Here is a 15336-nt window from a genome sequence, read left to right as displayed (position 1 = left end):
TGTATCTGTACCACAGGCTGTGAACATAGCTGTGCCAACTGAAGTGTTTTTATTCAACAGCTCATTGCTTGTAGAGCAGGCCATTGGTGAGACCTTGTTGTCCCCACAGAATATGTGTATAGTTCCTACAGGCATGTAGTGATGAGAAAATTGGTATTCGTTTTCAACTGGATTAGGTAATTTTATTTGTGGTATTGAGCAAAATTGCTAGTGTTATTTCCATCTAACAGAGGAACTTCTGGCTCCTTTCTGTCTACTGTAACTTCCGAACTTACAATTTACGCATGAAGTCTTATCCACATAAGGATGTTTTAAGTGAGCTGTAAATCTCTCGAAGATTAAACCTTGCAGTAAATGCCTGACACTGTTTCACTGTAGCATCTGGTATTGCAGTTAAACCTTAGGTTAGCTTGGATGTCCGTAGATGTTCATTGTGATATGCACTTGACTGCTGGGATGCAAAGTTATGGCTACTTTGAGCATATAAATGCATTATTAAGTACATTGTAATTCTTTCTGGGTAGTATGGTCTGTTCCATGTGCACCTAACTAGGATTTTGAAGCCCACAGTCGTGTCATAGAAGACTATTTATGGAAATTGTTTCTGTCATTTTTAAAACTGTGGAAACTTTTCCAAATCCTTTGAATTCTTCCAGCCACTTTGACCCCTGGACCAGTTTATATTAAACTGTGGATGAAGGACGGAAGTTACTGCTAACTGTTGTGAAAGATGGTCAAAATGCAGTTCACAAATTGAGACAGCTGAATCACCTACTGTGTAAGTTGATGAGTGGATCTGGGGGGTGAATGCCTTTCTGAGGAAGCAGCAGTGCCACAGCAGGACGGCTGCAGAGATCAAGTACCCATTGAGCTCATTCATCAGTGCTTTCTATTGATCTGAACATGTAAGAGGGTTAAAGTTACTTTGTAAGATATTTTCTTGTTTTGTTGTCGATGGTGTAGAATAATATTTTTATTCTGCAAAGAATGCTTTATGTATTTGCATTCTTTCACTCCTCCTTGTCCTTTCATTTTCTTAGGGTGTCAAGTTTATTTTCTTCTGCACAAGCTATCTGTAAATATTGTGAAAAATCAAAGAATATATGTTTATAGACAGTGTGCAATCTAGTTCTGAAGCTGAAACATTGTAGTAGAACATTTTTTTTTTCCAAGTAGAGAAAGCAAAAGCAATGCCACTTTTTCTCTCTGAAGATTGAATGGCAAAACACTTGGGAGACTTCTTTCCTCCATTTTCCCTCTCCCTCCAAGAGGGAAAAAAAAACAAAAAAAAAAAAACAAAAAAACACCCTCCCCATGAAATCCCCAGCTCTAAATCTCCTAGCATGCAAGTTTAAACAAACTTAAATCAGAACTGAATAAAATATAAGATCCAAATCATATTTCCCTACAGTCTTTCCTCTGACCCTGAGGACAGTAAGATTGTGCCATCTTAAAATGAGAGAATTAATACTCCTCTTTCACAGGGATGCTGTTGGGAGAAATCTGTTGAGGCTTACAAGTATAGGCTGGCAGCCTGCCCTCTGAGCTCAAGAAGGCATGGCACCACGCCCAGACTCTTTTCTCAGGGCTTCAACTTTCTTTCACATGTCTGTGCAAAAGCAGTCAGTATGTTCTTCTAACCTTGGTTCTCCAGCTGAAGACCCATCTGTGCTACCTAGAGGTTTCTGGTCTGTTCTTTTCAACCTAGAATTCACTCCTGCTCCTCCTTTTGGTAGCTTTCTTCCTGTAGCCAGTGCATCTTAGCATCCTAACCTTCTTACACAGACAGCTTCCTTAATTCAGCTCAGCTGTTGGACGGCTTTTCCAACCTCATGGTACTATTTGATGAGCCTCAGGTAGGGGGTAGCTAATCCTCTGATTGCTGGAACAAGGGTCTAACTTGACTTATAGGGATGTTCTGTAGAGTTAAATAGTTGGAGGCTTTGGTAATGCATGCCATAGAAACACCTTGAATCAGACTTTTTAGAAGGGTTCAATTTGCCATTAAGTGTTTGGATTGTCAAACACTTTTCATCAGCCTATAAACAGCATGACCGTCAAGAATTTTTTTTTTTTTTTTTTTTTTTTTTTGCTAGTAAAAGGAATTAAGCTTTCCTGGAATTCTGTTGCTAATGAAGAAAAAGGATTAACAGCAAGCAAGGGGAGTGACACCAAATAGTATGGGAGGAAGGGAGAACGTGATACTATTGAGGCTGGCATTTTAGAATGATCCAAAGTTGAGAACTCAGCCAACCTGACAAGCAGAATAGACTACTTTTAAACATAACTCCTTTAATTTCCTTTCATTTTAGAAAGGAAACACTGAAAGATTTTACGATCCTGACATTTGAATCTCTACAGATGGTAAATTTAAAACTAGTAAAATATACTATGTAATGTATAAATATAAGATATAAGCTGTACTCATGAATCCAAAGAGGAAAATGGGTGGAAAGACGATGGCAGTTAGCAAAAAGCATATCATAAACTCTTTGTTTGTATCCCCCAGACCTTCCTGTTTGATACCACCAGTCCTTTTGTATTTTCTTGGTACTTGCATGATGCATCTTAGTTCAAGATGGGCTTGAAGGCAGGTAGCACTGCATCTGCCTTTCTTGACAATATTAATGGTTCAGGTCTCACATTTTCATTGGAATGAGCTCATCTGATGGGGGGGGGGGGGGAGGGAGGAACTAGAGCCAAGGAGAACACAGGCTGCGTTTTCACTTACAGACTACTACAAACGAGCTGTCTCATGCATGTCACCCTGGGAGGATTCAACATGAATTTTGACAGGTCTTCAGTAGTAAAGGTCTTGAAGTCATCACCAACAATTCCCTGATATCATCAGCTTAGTGTGCAGCAGCACCAGCCAAAAAAGCTGTGAAAATGTTGGTCATCAGGACGGATATTGAGAACAAAACAGATAATAGCTGCTCTGTGTTTTGCAGCTGTGTACAAATTCGTTGTGCCTAAATCTTGGTAGTTCTGCGCAGATCTGGTTTACACACCCACAAGATGTAGAGGAACAGAAAGGGACTGCTGAAGGTGTAGAAGGGGGGGTGAAGCAGATACTTTTGAGGGCTAATATGGCAGGGATCACTCATTTCGGAAGAAGTTTCATGGGAAGCATGACTACAGCTTCAAAACCATAAGGGCAGAGCTGTTATTTACCAAATCCTGTAGCACTGGAACCAGATGACGTTTGAAATTAGGAGGAGATTGGCTTAAAACAGATGAAAGTATTTTGTTATAAACTAACAGATTTAGATTTTTTTCTTTTTGCCATAAGGTGTTGTGAATGCAGATAATATCAGATTTAAAAAAAAATAAAAATGAACTCATGGTTAGTTGGCCCATAGACAGATACTAAAGGGAATTGTCAAAAGTACACTCTAGCATCCCCAATTCTGTGATTGTCAAGGTAGGGAATTATGAAGGCAAGAAACTGAAAGAAGAGAGGAAAGATTGCTCCATGCTGTCTACCAAGCAGCTTCTTCAGTTGTCACTACCAGACAAAATGTTATGCTTGGTGTTTTTAGTGGTCTGAACCATTTCTATTGTTTTTCCGTGTTTTCTTGCCATGATTATTGGGGTTTTTGAACTTGTCTGGGTGAAAATAAAAGGCTTGAAACAAATGCAGCTGGTAATATCCTAAAAGTCTGGATGATGTGTAATGAGAGACTAATATGTCGAAGTATTTCTTCTTTTTGACTGTGTAAGATGGTAAGTCCAATTCTAACTGCTTCCTCTGGTACTAACTTGCTTCAGCAGTAGATGAGAGAGGTTGTGTAAATTCAGTACTTCCCAGTTGCTGTAGAGGGCTAACATTTGCAACAGGCATTTGGAAAGCTTCCTGAACATCATGAGCATTTGATGTTTTGGATTCATAAGGGAATCTCAACTTAGAACCTTTCATTTTGACTCACTCTTTACTTGACATGGGAAAAAAAAAATCACAAGCAACTGATATTACTCTTAACCAAACCAACCTTTTTTTATTTTTTTTTTTTTGTAAGGGAGCATTGTTTTTTCTTTCAGCAATATACATTCCAAACACTGAAGTAGTTCACCTTAGATTCACGAGTTGTAGCCCATATAGCTACCACACAATATTAAGCCTTCCATTCCTGAGCATGTTCATGTGGAGCAAGTTAGACAAAGAAAAATGCATTTATCTCATAGATGTTAAGTCAGCATATAGTTTGAAGCGGTTGAATTACTGCAGTAGAAAAAGATACTTTTTTTTTTTTTTAATCTCATGGTATGTTAATCTTTCCAGATGCAAAGTAAAATGCAGCAGAAGTCAGTGTGAAAGGCTAAGACCTTGGTCATCCAGTTAGCTAAGTCGTAGGAATTGGATTATAGTGTTTTATTAAGTTCAATTACGTGTTCTTACTGGAATGTTCCAAACCTTTCACTGGTCTAAAATTGCAAGGTTTATTGGTGGATTTGTAGTGTTAAGTGATGGTTGGAGTTGATATTAAGGGTCTTTTCCAACCTAAATGATTATACAATTCTGTGATATTGATACTACGCATAAATTGCACATGGATCTGAGAGTCATCACAAAAATTCATGCGTGTGAGGACCTGGATACCATAAAATGACCGTGGAGTACTGTCAGGAACTATCCTTATTTCCTCCTCTTCTCTCACTTAAAGCAGACTGATACTACTTTTTTTTTTTTTTTTTTTTTTTTTATCACTAAGGCATTTTTGCTTCTTACTGCTTCCCTTCTATATTCCTCTTGCATGCACAGCATAAGTTCGGTTATGACATTATAGTTGTACGCAATATCTGCATATTTTCCCAAAGTGGTCATTGTGGGTCTATTGAGATATGTTTTTTACTTTCAAGTTTTTATGAAAGACAATAAATATATTTTTAAAAACCTAAATAAATACCAATTTTACTTGTGGGACACAATTGTAATTCTGTCCCTCACGATTTTTGTTTTGTTTGCTCTTTTGGGACCCATTTCAAGATATTAACCATCCACCTGGGTTGCATACATAGTGAAAGAATAAAATCTAGTATCCAGTATATAATCACACTGTTCATTGTTCTCTCCCCTATAACTTTGCCTGCTTTAAACCATGTGCAAGTGGCTATTTTTGATGCTGATACTATCAGTGTATTGCACTGCCTATCCAATCAAGTGTTATCTCATTATTGAAAGACTAATGGGCAAGTCTTTTTTGCTTGTTTTGATGGAGATTTGTATAATATGTTTATTTTTATTCACCAATAAGTCACTATCTGGTTCCTGTAGAGAACTGCAACCCTCGTTCCTGATTTGAAAAGGGAGATTTAAAATCATGTTTCTTTCCGTGTCTCCGTCAGTTTTGAAAGTATAAGAAGAGGAAAGGCATGAATTCTGTGAGAGCAAAACTGAAAGCATGTAATGCTCATTTGAAGGAAGAGCTGAAACTTAAACAAAATTGTCATTTAACAGAAGGCTATTTTTGAATGTGAAAGTTGCCATGCCAAACAACAGGGTGTAGTTAGTGAGTTACAGTGGCCTAGGACTGCAGTTCTCACAGGAAACTGGTAACAGATGCCTAAAACCAGTAAGCTGCTGTTTTCAGTGAAGACTGAATAAATATGATTGAGGGGAAAAATAAGGCTTATATAAGGATTAGCATGAATGTTTTTCACCAAAGTCCGCATCTGGTTATATTCAGGTATCATATCCATGGGTGTATTTCCCCTAGAAGAAGAGATCTTACTGTGTCCCATGTGGAAACTTGAAAGGGCAGGCTGATGCTTCTGAGGGTGTGTGGAAAAAAGTTGGATGAGACTGGCTTATGGCTGTCTTTCTCAATCCTGACTTAGCCCTGCCATCCTGAATGAGCCTTACCACAAACCAGGTTTTCCAGCCTTGAGGTCAAGCTGGTGGCCAAAGGAAAGCTGGAAGCTTGACAGCCCTGAGTTCCAGTCTTGGTCTCTGCCCACAGCCTGGCATACCCACTGTCAATGCACCTCACTGGAGCCTGGCACCATCATTCCTCTTCCTGCCTTTCACCTGCATAAAATCTCTTTGTTGGAGCTGGGTTTCATCGTACAGGATGGGAAAAGGACTACGTGTGCTCCTATGGTGTGTGCGACTTGAGGCAGTGCTTTCACAGCTGCACCGAGTGGTGGTCACTGCCAAAATGCTGTCCGAAAGGCACCTGGCCAGCTGTTAGCTGAGGGCTGTCAAGATGGTCTAGACCAGTTTTGTGGCTTTTTCTCAAAGGCTTTTGAAAACAGCCTTACTTTGTCAGGCTTGGATGGGAGGGGTAGCTCCCCTGCAGTGATGCTGGCATTGAAGGAAAACAGCAGATCCTAAAACCAGTGGAAGCTGGGGAAGGATTGCTCACGCAGTCCAGTAAAGGTACTGGCAGAACAAATCCCAGATTTCCCATGCACAGATAGTACCCATGTTGTTTTCCAGCCATCTCTCAATTTATCATCTTTGTGCTGATGTGTTAGAGGTAATAAAGAATGGCTCATTCGTTTTAGACAGCTCTGTGCTTAGCTGGTGCTAGATGAACAGTGACAGTCCTAACTACCTCATCCTAAAGCCACTGACTCTAGTGTGGTTTCATATAAACGTTGGGAAAATATTTAGTGTGTTAGAAATTGTTTTTATATCTTTTTATCATTCTTGTTTTCTGCAAAAATGTGAAGTCTTAAAGAGTCAATACTATTTTATAGATACTAATTACAAGCAGCTATGTCTTAAGCATCTGAAGTTCTTGCTATAGCTGCACCAACATGGGAGTTTCTTAAATGAGATATATCTCATTCCTTTTTTCTTTTATGTTGTTTTTCTTTATGTTGTTAATCTGATTTGCTGGTAACTGAAACAACTGATATTTGGAGGCAGACCTGGTTAAATGTAACACAGATTTACAGACATTTATGGGAAAGCGATCACCTTGCCTCAAAGAATCCAGAGCACCTTGCTCTGGAGAAAGGTCTTTCTGTTCTGACAGGTGTAATATACACCTGCTTTTAAAGTAGGTACTCAGTATGGCACTTTAAATTGAAAATCATATATTCCTTGAGGTTGGCATCTTTATTGAGGTGAGAATTTCAGTTGGCAACGGTTCTGATAATTCATTAAATATCTTTGATATAAATGTAATCTCATCAAGTTTTTCTGGAATTGAAAAGGTTATTAGATTAGAGAAAATAACTGGATAGCTTCATATTGTTGGATTTTACAGGCACATTGTGCATTTCCTGGCTTTTTATAGGCCTGTGTTTACTCATATTTTACAAAACCATGAACGTTTTGTGAGAAAAAGTGCTAATCTTAAAGATACTTCCGTTTTTAACTGCTGAGTAGAATACAGCTGAAGTTGATACATAAGAAGGGCATATTAAAAAACAAACATGAGTACAGTGATCCATCTAGGTCATAATATCTGGATGCCTAAAAACTATTTGTAGGCATTTCTTTAATCCCATTTGATTTTAACATGAATAAAAATGTCAAAATGTTCTAAAACTTAATGATGTGGTCTCCATGATCTCCTTCACAGGCTATAGGGGAATCTCTGCTCCCAGTGCCTGGAGCATCTCCTCTCCCTCATTTTCTTACCTTGCTGTTTGCAAGATATTTCTCACTTTTTTTTTTCCTCAGTCTTGTCTGTGCAGCATCTTGCCCTTACCTAAATGTGTTTTATAGGGGTGCCGTTAGCCTGGATAATGGGGTCAGCTGTGTCCTGTGGTGGGCCTGTTGCAGAACTGGAAGATTTCTAGTGTGGATTGGTTGAAAGTTGTCATTGTCAGTCAGTGAAAAAAACTCTAATACAAACAAAAATGTTTGTACTCTAGATGGGTCATGCAAAATATGTATTTATTTCTGTCACCCCAGGTTCAGTTTGGAAATACTGATGTGTAAAGGTTTGTTTTGTTCTGAAAGCACCCTAACCTCTCGGGGTTTCATGTGGTTGCAATCCTTTTCCCAGTACTACTGCTCCACATAGAAGCATCTCTGGAGAGGCTCTGCTCCGTGCCCTGCTTCTGAGCCAAGGAGCCTGGAGGGGCCCTGAGCAGGGACTCTGCACTTGGAAATCAGAAAATGTATCAGAAAGCATATGAATCCTTTATGAATCCTTTAGGAGAATGGTTCTATGGGAAAATGAAGTGGGAATTACAGCTTTTAACTATCAATTTGAAAAAGGTTGAATGAAGTTGGGCCTTGGAGGCAGGGAGGAGAAAGTCCTTTAAAAGACAAGCAGATCCTGGACTGGAGAAAGTACGGCAGAAGAGGAGTGCTGCCTGTGAAGGAGGTCAGAGGTCTTTTGTTGCTGTTGCCCAGGCTGTTTCCCTGTTCCTCAGCTTGACTGGATGTAGGATATTACTTACCAAGTCACAATCAACTCACCAAAGTGGTAGCTAACTAACTTGTTCTTGCTCCCACCCCCAAGACACAAAACACAAGTTTTCTATTGTATTGTGTTAATAAGTCAAATCACTTCAGTGAAAGATCAGTAAGCACCTGAGCTGGTGCAGGAGAGGTGATGTTACACTGCTGGGATACAGAATAGGGGTGTGTGAAAAGCAAATGAGGCAAATCCCTCATATTCCCTTTCAGCATTAATAGAGTTGGCAGGCCTGCTGTGTTTCAGCATGTAACTTTATCCTGAGAATGGCACCAGCATGCATGAAAACCATCAGCCTGGTTAATGGAGCCACAGGTGGTCCAGGCTGTGTGGCCAGAAGAGGCTCCTGGTTATGTGCTAGGTCTCCAGAGCTGTCAGGCCTCCAGCTGCTTGTGGTCAGGGTAACTAAAAGCTTTAGGATTTCTGGTACTGATGTAGGTGACGAGGTGGGTATGCCTGAGGTCTCTTCTCATAGCTGAACTTCAGGGAAATTGGCACTTCAGGCTTCCAGTCACCTACAGGGAGTAAAGTGAGATTTCACTTCAGTACTTTGAAGCTAAATTCAAGGTAAGTTATTAAAACAGTTTGGATTCAGCTGCCAGCTGGGACTCTTGTTTTGCCAAAGAATTTCTGAATGACTCTGTTCCTAACCATGAAAGTGAATATTTGTAAAGCCACTCCAAAGTGGCTGTCAAGTTGGAACGGTGGGGGCAAAAAATAGTTTGAAGGTGTAATCTGGAAAGACTATAAAAACTCTTATCCAAAGAAATCAGACAGGGTGATATGTATGATACATTTCCCTGTGTGATATACTTCTCTCAGGTTCCTGTTGCACCACTGCAATGGACTCTCATCTCCATGCAGATGGAAGGCTGTCTTATGTCCAGCTAGATACATGTATAAAACAACTAGCAACTCAAATATGATGCTACTTTAAGGAAATATCAGGAAAATCATTCAGGATACTACTTTTAAATTTGCAGTGTACTGTAAATAGAAAATGAAACCCAACTCCAGCTGATTTTGTTCATTTCTTCCTTTTATCAATATCTGGAATCTTATGCTGTATACCTGGTGTATTTTTATTCATTTTATTTCTATACATCCTACTTTTATTAACTTACTGTTTAGAGATCCCAATTTGTGATCTAGAGGCTTTTTTAGAACTACATAACTTACAGAACTACATTTTTGTAATCAGAAGAACTTTTTTCCCTACCTTTCAGTCATGAGCTCATCAGCCGTAGCTGTATCACATTGTATTACAAATCTGAGTTTCTACTGGTTTTCAGATCTCAAAATTTTTTCACCTTAGCTGACATGTTAAAAAGCTCTTAACTGGGTAGCTTTAATAGATTATTTCATTATGCATTATTATACTTCTTGTGATTTTTTTTTTCTGTCTTCCTAGGTTTTGCTTCTTGAATTCTGTGTGGCTGAATAAAACGGCTAATTTTTCCTCACATTTCCGTAAAACCAATCTTTATGTGAAATATAAATCAGGTTTAAATATTTTTCTTCAGTCTCAGATCTGAGGAAGAGCTCAAGGTTCAATATGGTGGCTCAGAGCACTTGTTTATAAACTATTCTCAAATGAGAAAGAGAGCTCATGTATCAAACTGACACTATATGGAAGGCAATATTACATGGAAATGCTTTCCTAAGACTTTCTGAATTTCAATAAGAACTTTAATAAGAAACCAAAGCTTCATCATTTTTGATAAATGTGCACTATTCACCCAAAGATTTTAGACAGAAGTTGAAAAGTTAACCATACACATGTGCCTTGGCTCTGTGGCTCTAACAGACATCATTTGCCTTAGGTTAAACTGACTTAAAATAGGTCTCGTAAAAGCAGAGTTGTCTGTAGAAACTTACATGGTGGGTTCCTCTTTATCAGCACCTTCCTTCTGGTACAAAGAGGCTTATGTGAAGCTTTTAACACATAAACGAACTGCCATTCATACTGATAGAGCTTTCTGGTACAACCTGACCTTTAAGAAAGTTTGTTATAAATGCACAGGCAAACAGTAAGCAGTGTTAAGAAGAACATTTAAAGAATGGTGGAAGGCAGTAATCATAAATAATATTGAAATCTACTTCACAAACAATCTATCACTTGTCTGCATGTTTTTGTTCCCAGTGTTTTCTGCTTTTTGTTCTGTTGTACTTCAGTATTATGCCAAGTTTTCTTTCTTAGTAATAGTGGGTGTTTCTAATGACTTACTATAGTTTTAACTATGGTAGTGTTGTAATAAGTGAAAGATTTTATTCAGGAGGTTCTTGAGTTTGGGGACTAGCATTGGACGCTCGTGGCTCCATTTGAGTCTCTAGAGCACTATAGGCAGGAGTATAAAAATGTTGGCAGTTAAGTGGATGAGCTCAAAACAGTCTGAGACAGGAAATCTCCTAGCACAATGCATTTGGAATCGCTTTTTAGGGGGATGGTGGTGGTAAGGAGAGTATATCCATGCTATCTTTGCCTTGCATGAGTTTGGAAGGAGACTATCGAGTGCTCTGAAGAGGAATCCATGAGGTGTTACTGAGGAAATGCTCTGAAAGCAGCTCAGCAACAGGTGAGTAATGTGGAACAGTATCATGAATGTTTGCCCTGCTTCTAGTTTTTCTTTGGCTGATGGCCCCATTTGACGATAGATAGGAGGCCAAGTAGCTCAGTATAGCAACAGTGACATACCTGTCCCAAAATGAAGCAAGAACAGTTATGAGAGTGTAAGGAAGATGATTCTTCCCATTCACTAGGGCACACCACTTTGTCTTGCATGGGCTGCTCAAAATGCAATTTTGGGATGAAAATTATCCACTGAAGTTGTTCTTTGTTAGAACCTGCTCAGAAACGTTATTGAAATCATCTTTGGAATCCTGTCTACCTCTGAGCGCTTCACTCTGAACTTCCCCTGCATGTGTAACTTGTATATAAAAATCATGTCAATTTTGTGGGAGACAACTGAGCTACAGCAAAATGCCTTCTCTGAAGTCATGCAGGAAGTGTATAGAAGAATGAAGGAGTTATGGAATTTATGAGTATATAAACTGGTTGGAACTCACCATGTTATGCATATGCTTATAGTGCAAATTGATCATAATCTGTCATTTGGATGCTGCCTAAAACAGGCTTCTGGAAATGAATCTTGATAAATAAAGAAAAGATGCCCAAGTTAGTCTCAGTCAAAGCAGGATTTGCAATTAATGTAGTTAGACAAACCTTTAGATGACCTTTCCTGGAAAAGCAAGGAGTGTATAAAATATATCCCTGATTCTGATTTTCAATTTAAAGAGGAGCTATCAAACAAATAGAACTTGACTTAAAAGCATCAAGATAGCAATTCCTAAGATACTGTCCAGAACAACTTATCTTAAAAGATGAATTTAAATATAAAGGAATGCAAAAATGTCCTTTTTTTTTTTTTTTTTTTTTTTTTTTTTTTTTTTAGTGCTAGCTCCAAGAGAACTCTTTTAGTGAAAGATTTAAGTGTATGGTCCTTCCTTCAGAGATGCAGACCCATTGGGTGTAAGACAAATATCAACCTAGAAACAAAGCAGTTTTCTATAAAATTGGTAGGGGAAGGGGAAAACGTGTAATGTATGGTACATAAACTTCTTAAATTTCTGCCCACTGAAATGTGGCTCAAGATCAGACGTTAAGCAAGTTGGAGGCTCAGGTGTTCTTGTGTCACTGCAGATTCCCATTCTTTCCAGTAGAATTGTTTGGTGGAAAACGGCATGACAATGATAAGGGTCTCGCTCAGACTGTGGAGTCAAATGTAGATCCATATTTATCACTGTTAAATAATAGAATGGATGCAGTGAAGCACAAATTTTCAGCTGATTACATCTTTTTTGACAGCTGAAGGGAAGGATGCCTGTGCCATTAGAAATTGATGCTGGAGCCCCTAGAAAATTGAAATTTTTTGTGAAAGCAGACAAGGGGAAAAATAAAAGCTGACTGTGGCTTGGGATCCAAAATTTGGCACCAGATAATCAAAATGATTCTATGCATAATCACAAAACCGGGATTGAAACAACAATGAGATGCCATGAAATTATCTCTCTGTCTCAGTACCTCTACCTCTGTCTCAGCTGGGTGCCCTTACGTACCTTTTGATGTAGCTATCTGTATGGACACTTTGGCACGGAGGAAAGCCTGGGAAGAAGGGAACAGAAGTTGGATGAAGCATGGTTTGTCAAGCTGTTGATATTATGCCTGACTGAATAATCTTGCCTTGCAGTATTCCCACAGTCCTGCTTGCCTACTTGTTGAGGTTAGGGACCTGGCCAGAATATGCTGTCATTGCCTTGCAAATGATACAGCTGAGTTTATTTCTCTGGGGAGGGGAGTGTTGTATACTCAGATTTTTGTCCCATTGTGTAGTGGGGATGTAGCAGAGGTGCTTACCCAGACCCAAGTGGAGGGTACTATATTCTGCACTACAAGACTATGCTGCATAGTCTATAAATTTGTCTTGATAATTTAATCATTCCTTATAGTTTGAATCTTGTCTGTTGAATATGATTAAGAAAGGAATGAGCAATGTTAATTGTGACAGAAGGGCATGAACAGCAAGATGCTCGTGTTCCTTCCTTGGGTTCTTTCTCCTGATCAGCCGTGAGAGGGCTTTTCATGGGAGTTTGGGACAAATAGAAACTAACTGAGGGGCAAGTTATGTTCTGTACTGTTAAAGCAACGTGAAGCAAACTGAAGTAGTAGGGTTTTTGTAAGTTGCTTTTTTTTTTTTTTTTTTTTTTTTTTTAGTGACAGAGTGCTAGGCTGTTTCCTTGCTAATCAGGCTAGGTTATATCCCAGGTCATCAACTCTACATAAGTTTTTCTCTGTCACAGATGTTGATGTGGCTAATGCCCTTTGGCTGGCTAAACATCAGTCATGCTTCATCAGGTCAGCAATACCTTGGCTTTGCTATTACCATTTGCAGTGGTTTCATCAAAGCATCCAGGACTGAGAAATCTTGAGACCACATGTCACCATACAAAAAAAGTCAATGTTTATACCCAACTTTCCAATTTTTCAAGTGCAACCTCTGCTTTCCAGTTAAGGCAAAACTGTGTCACAGTGTTTGGATAGTAACTAAACACGTTGTGTGTCTTAATTTATATTTTTTTCAGGTGTTCATATTCTCTTTTGTTGGCTTAGAGGTCAAAAGAAGGCCCTGAAGAGCTGTGCTTTTAAACAGGTTTTTATGGGAGCTAATTGGAGTAGGTATTGTACGAAGGCTCTTGAGTGCAAGTCGGCTCTAATCCAGGCACTGCGTGAAGTTAGTTTCTGTCAAGCTTGCTGTCTCAGAGTAACTATTGGCATGTAAAAATGATAATAAATACTCTGCCCCGTGGAGTTTTCTTTTAAGCACCTATAATAGATATTGTAAAATACAAGTTAAAGCTATCCATTGTATTTTCCTGCTATTTGATTTTATTTTTATTTTTTTAAGCTGAACAGTAGTTAAATTCTTCTTTTGTTTTCCTTTTGTATATGACAAATGAATATCACTTTCATCAAGTTTTCTCAAAGATACACTGGGATTCTTTCAGGCTTTGTTTGGGGCCATCAGGGAGTGTTTCATTGTTAAGTGTAGCATGTAGGCTCATACTTTAGAAAGAGGAAAAACAGATTTAAAGATGCTTTTCATAAGCTTGCCTGTTGCCATTTTCCATGGCAATTCATTAGCTGCTAGGAAAACGTAAATAGGCCCTTTGGAGATATTATTTTGACAGCCTTATGCTGAAATTTTGTCTTAAAAGAGCTACCCAATGCTAAGTTATCATACATGGATGTGGCTTGGTATATTGTGTAAGGCTTTGTGTGTATTTTATGTGTCAGTGGCACTTGTAGAAAAATAGGAAAGAAAAAAGCTATTTGGTGTACCTTTGACAAACCCTTTTCTTTGTTCTAGATAGCTAAAAACTCATTTTGTTACTTTGGCATATGATATTCACTGAGTCACTGTAATTTAATAAAATTGCATCTAGATTTTTGTATGTAACTCAAAATCATAAAATAATATTCTCAGTATTTATATGGTACTTCACATTAGTGTTGCACTACATTTACTTTTAATAGTTACATAAAGAGAAAAGCTTTGGAGTAAGATAGTTTCGGGAAAAATATTTTAAGGTGGGAAACAATTTTTTTTCTGAATCAGAACTCTCTTACCCTGCTGTATCACTTTGCCTTTCTGTGATGTCAATTCTCAAAGAAAATGTGAGTTTGTATGTATTTCAGTTATCTTAAAGAGTCAGCTTGACTCCTGCTTCCTTGTGATTTATTTCTTCATGATACACTTATAACGCAGATACAATTGTGTCAGCGGTGTTCTTCGCACTGCAGCTTGGTTTAGAAATTGCATTAATGTTTTCAAAGCCCAAACTGCTTTCTCTTCTTTTTTCGGCATGATTGCACAGAAAATAGGATCTTTTTGTTAATGAAGTGGTGGTGTTAGAAATGTGCCACAGCATGATAGTAGAATGCTGTGACTGTCACTGGGGCAGTCCTTGGGTCATGCTATGTTTCTTTGGGCTTTTTCTTCTTCAAATTCTCTTTTCTTTTGAGTACCTTCTGCCTTTGGCTCATCGTGTTTTTGTTTTGTTTTGTCTTGTGTTTTAAACAAGTTTGAGGCACTAAGCTCTTTCAAGCCAAGCCAGGAAAGTGGTTCCCAATGGGAATATTTGTGTTCTGTTTAAACCTACTCACCCAGAACACGGGAAGCAGGTCACTTCTTGTCCAGTATTTCTTTCATAGTACTGAGAAGTTTGTAGAAGGCTCTTACCAGCATCTTATTGCCTTTATAAACAAAAGCAAAATTTCACAAACCCATAATGTATTTTTAAATGCATGGACACCTGTTGGAAAGAGGAAGACTACTGAAGCTTGCCATACTCTGATTCTGATTAGCCTTAACTTGCTGCTGAAAATGTATTCGAGAAG

General features: G+C 38.5%; 1 protein-coding gene across 5 annotated transcripts in view; it reads left to right on the top strand.

Annotated features, from left to right (window-relative positions):
- Positions 1 to 15336, top strand: part of MYO16 (myosin XVI) — a 376631-nt gene that overhangs the window by 33603 nt on the left and 327692 nt on the right. Inside the window, exon 1 of one of the 5 annotated variants that reach the window (XM_084526028.1) lies at positions 1804 to 1856. The exons of the other annotated variants lie outside the window; for them this stretch is intronic. The gene's annotated coding sequence lies outside the window, so the exon portion shown is untranslated. Of the gene's footprint in view, positions 1 to 1803; positions 1857 to 15336 lie in introns of those variants that run through there. 5 annotated transcript variants of the gene reach the window in all.

This window comes from Aythya ferina, assembly GCF_964211825.1.
Source record: "Aythya ferina genome assembly, chromosome: 1".
Classification (NCBI taxonomy): domain Eukaryota; kingdom Metazoa; phylum Chordata; class Aves; order Anseriformes; family Anatidae; genus Aythya; species Aythya ferina.
Note: the sequence above shows the minus strand (reverse complement) of the source record. Positions and strands in the feature narration are given on the sequence as shown.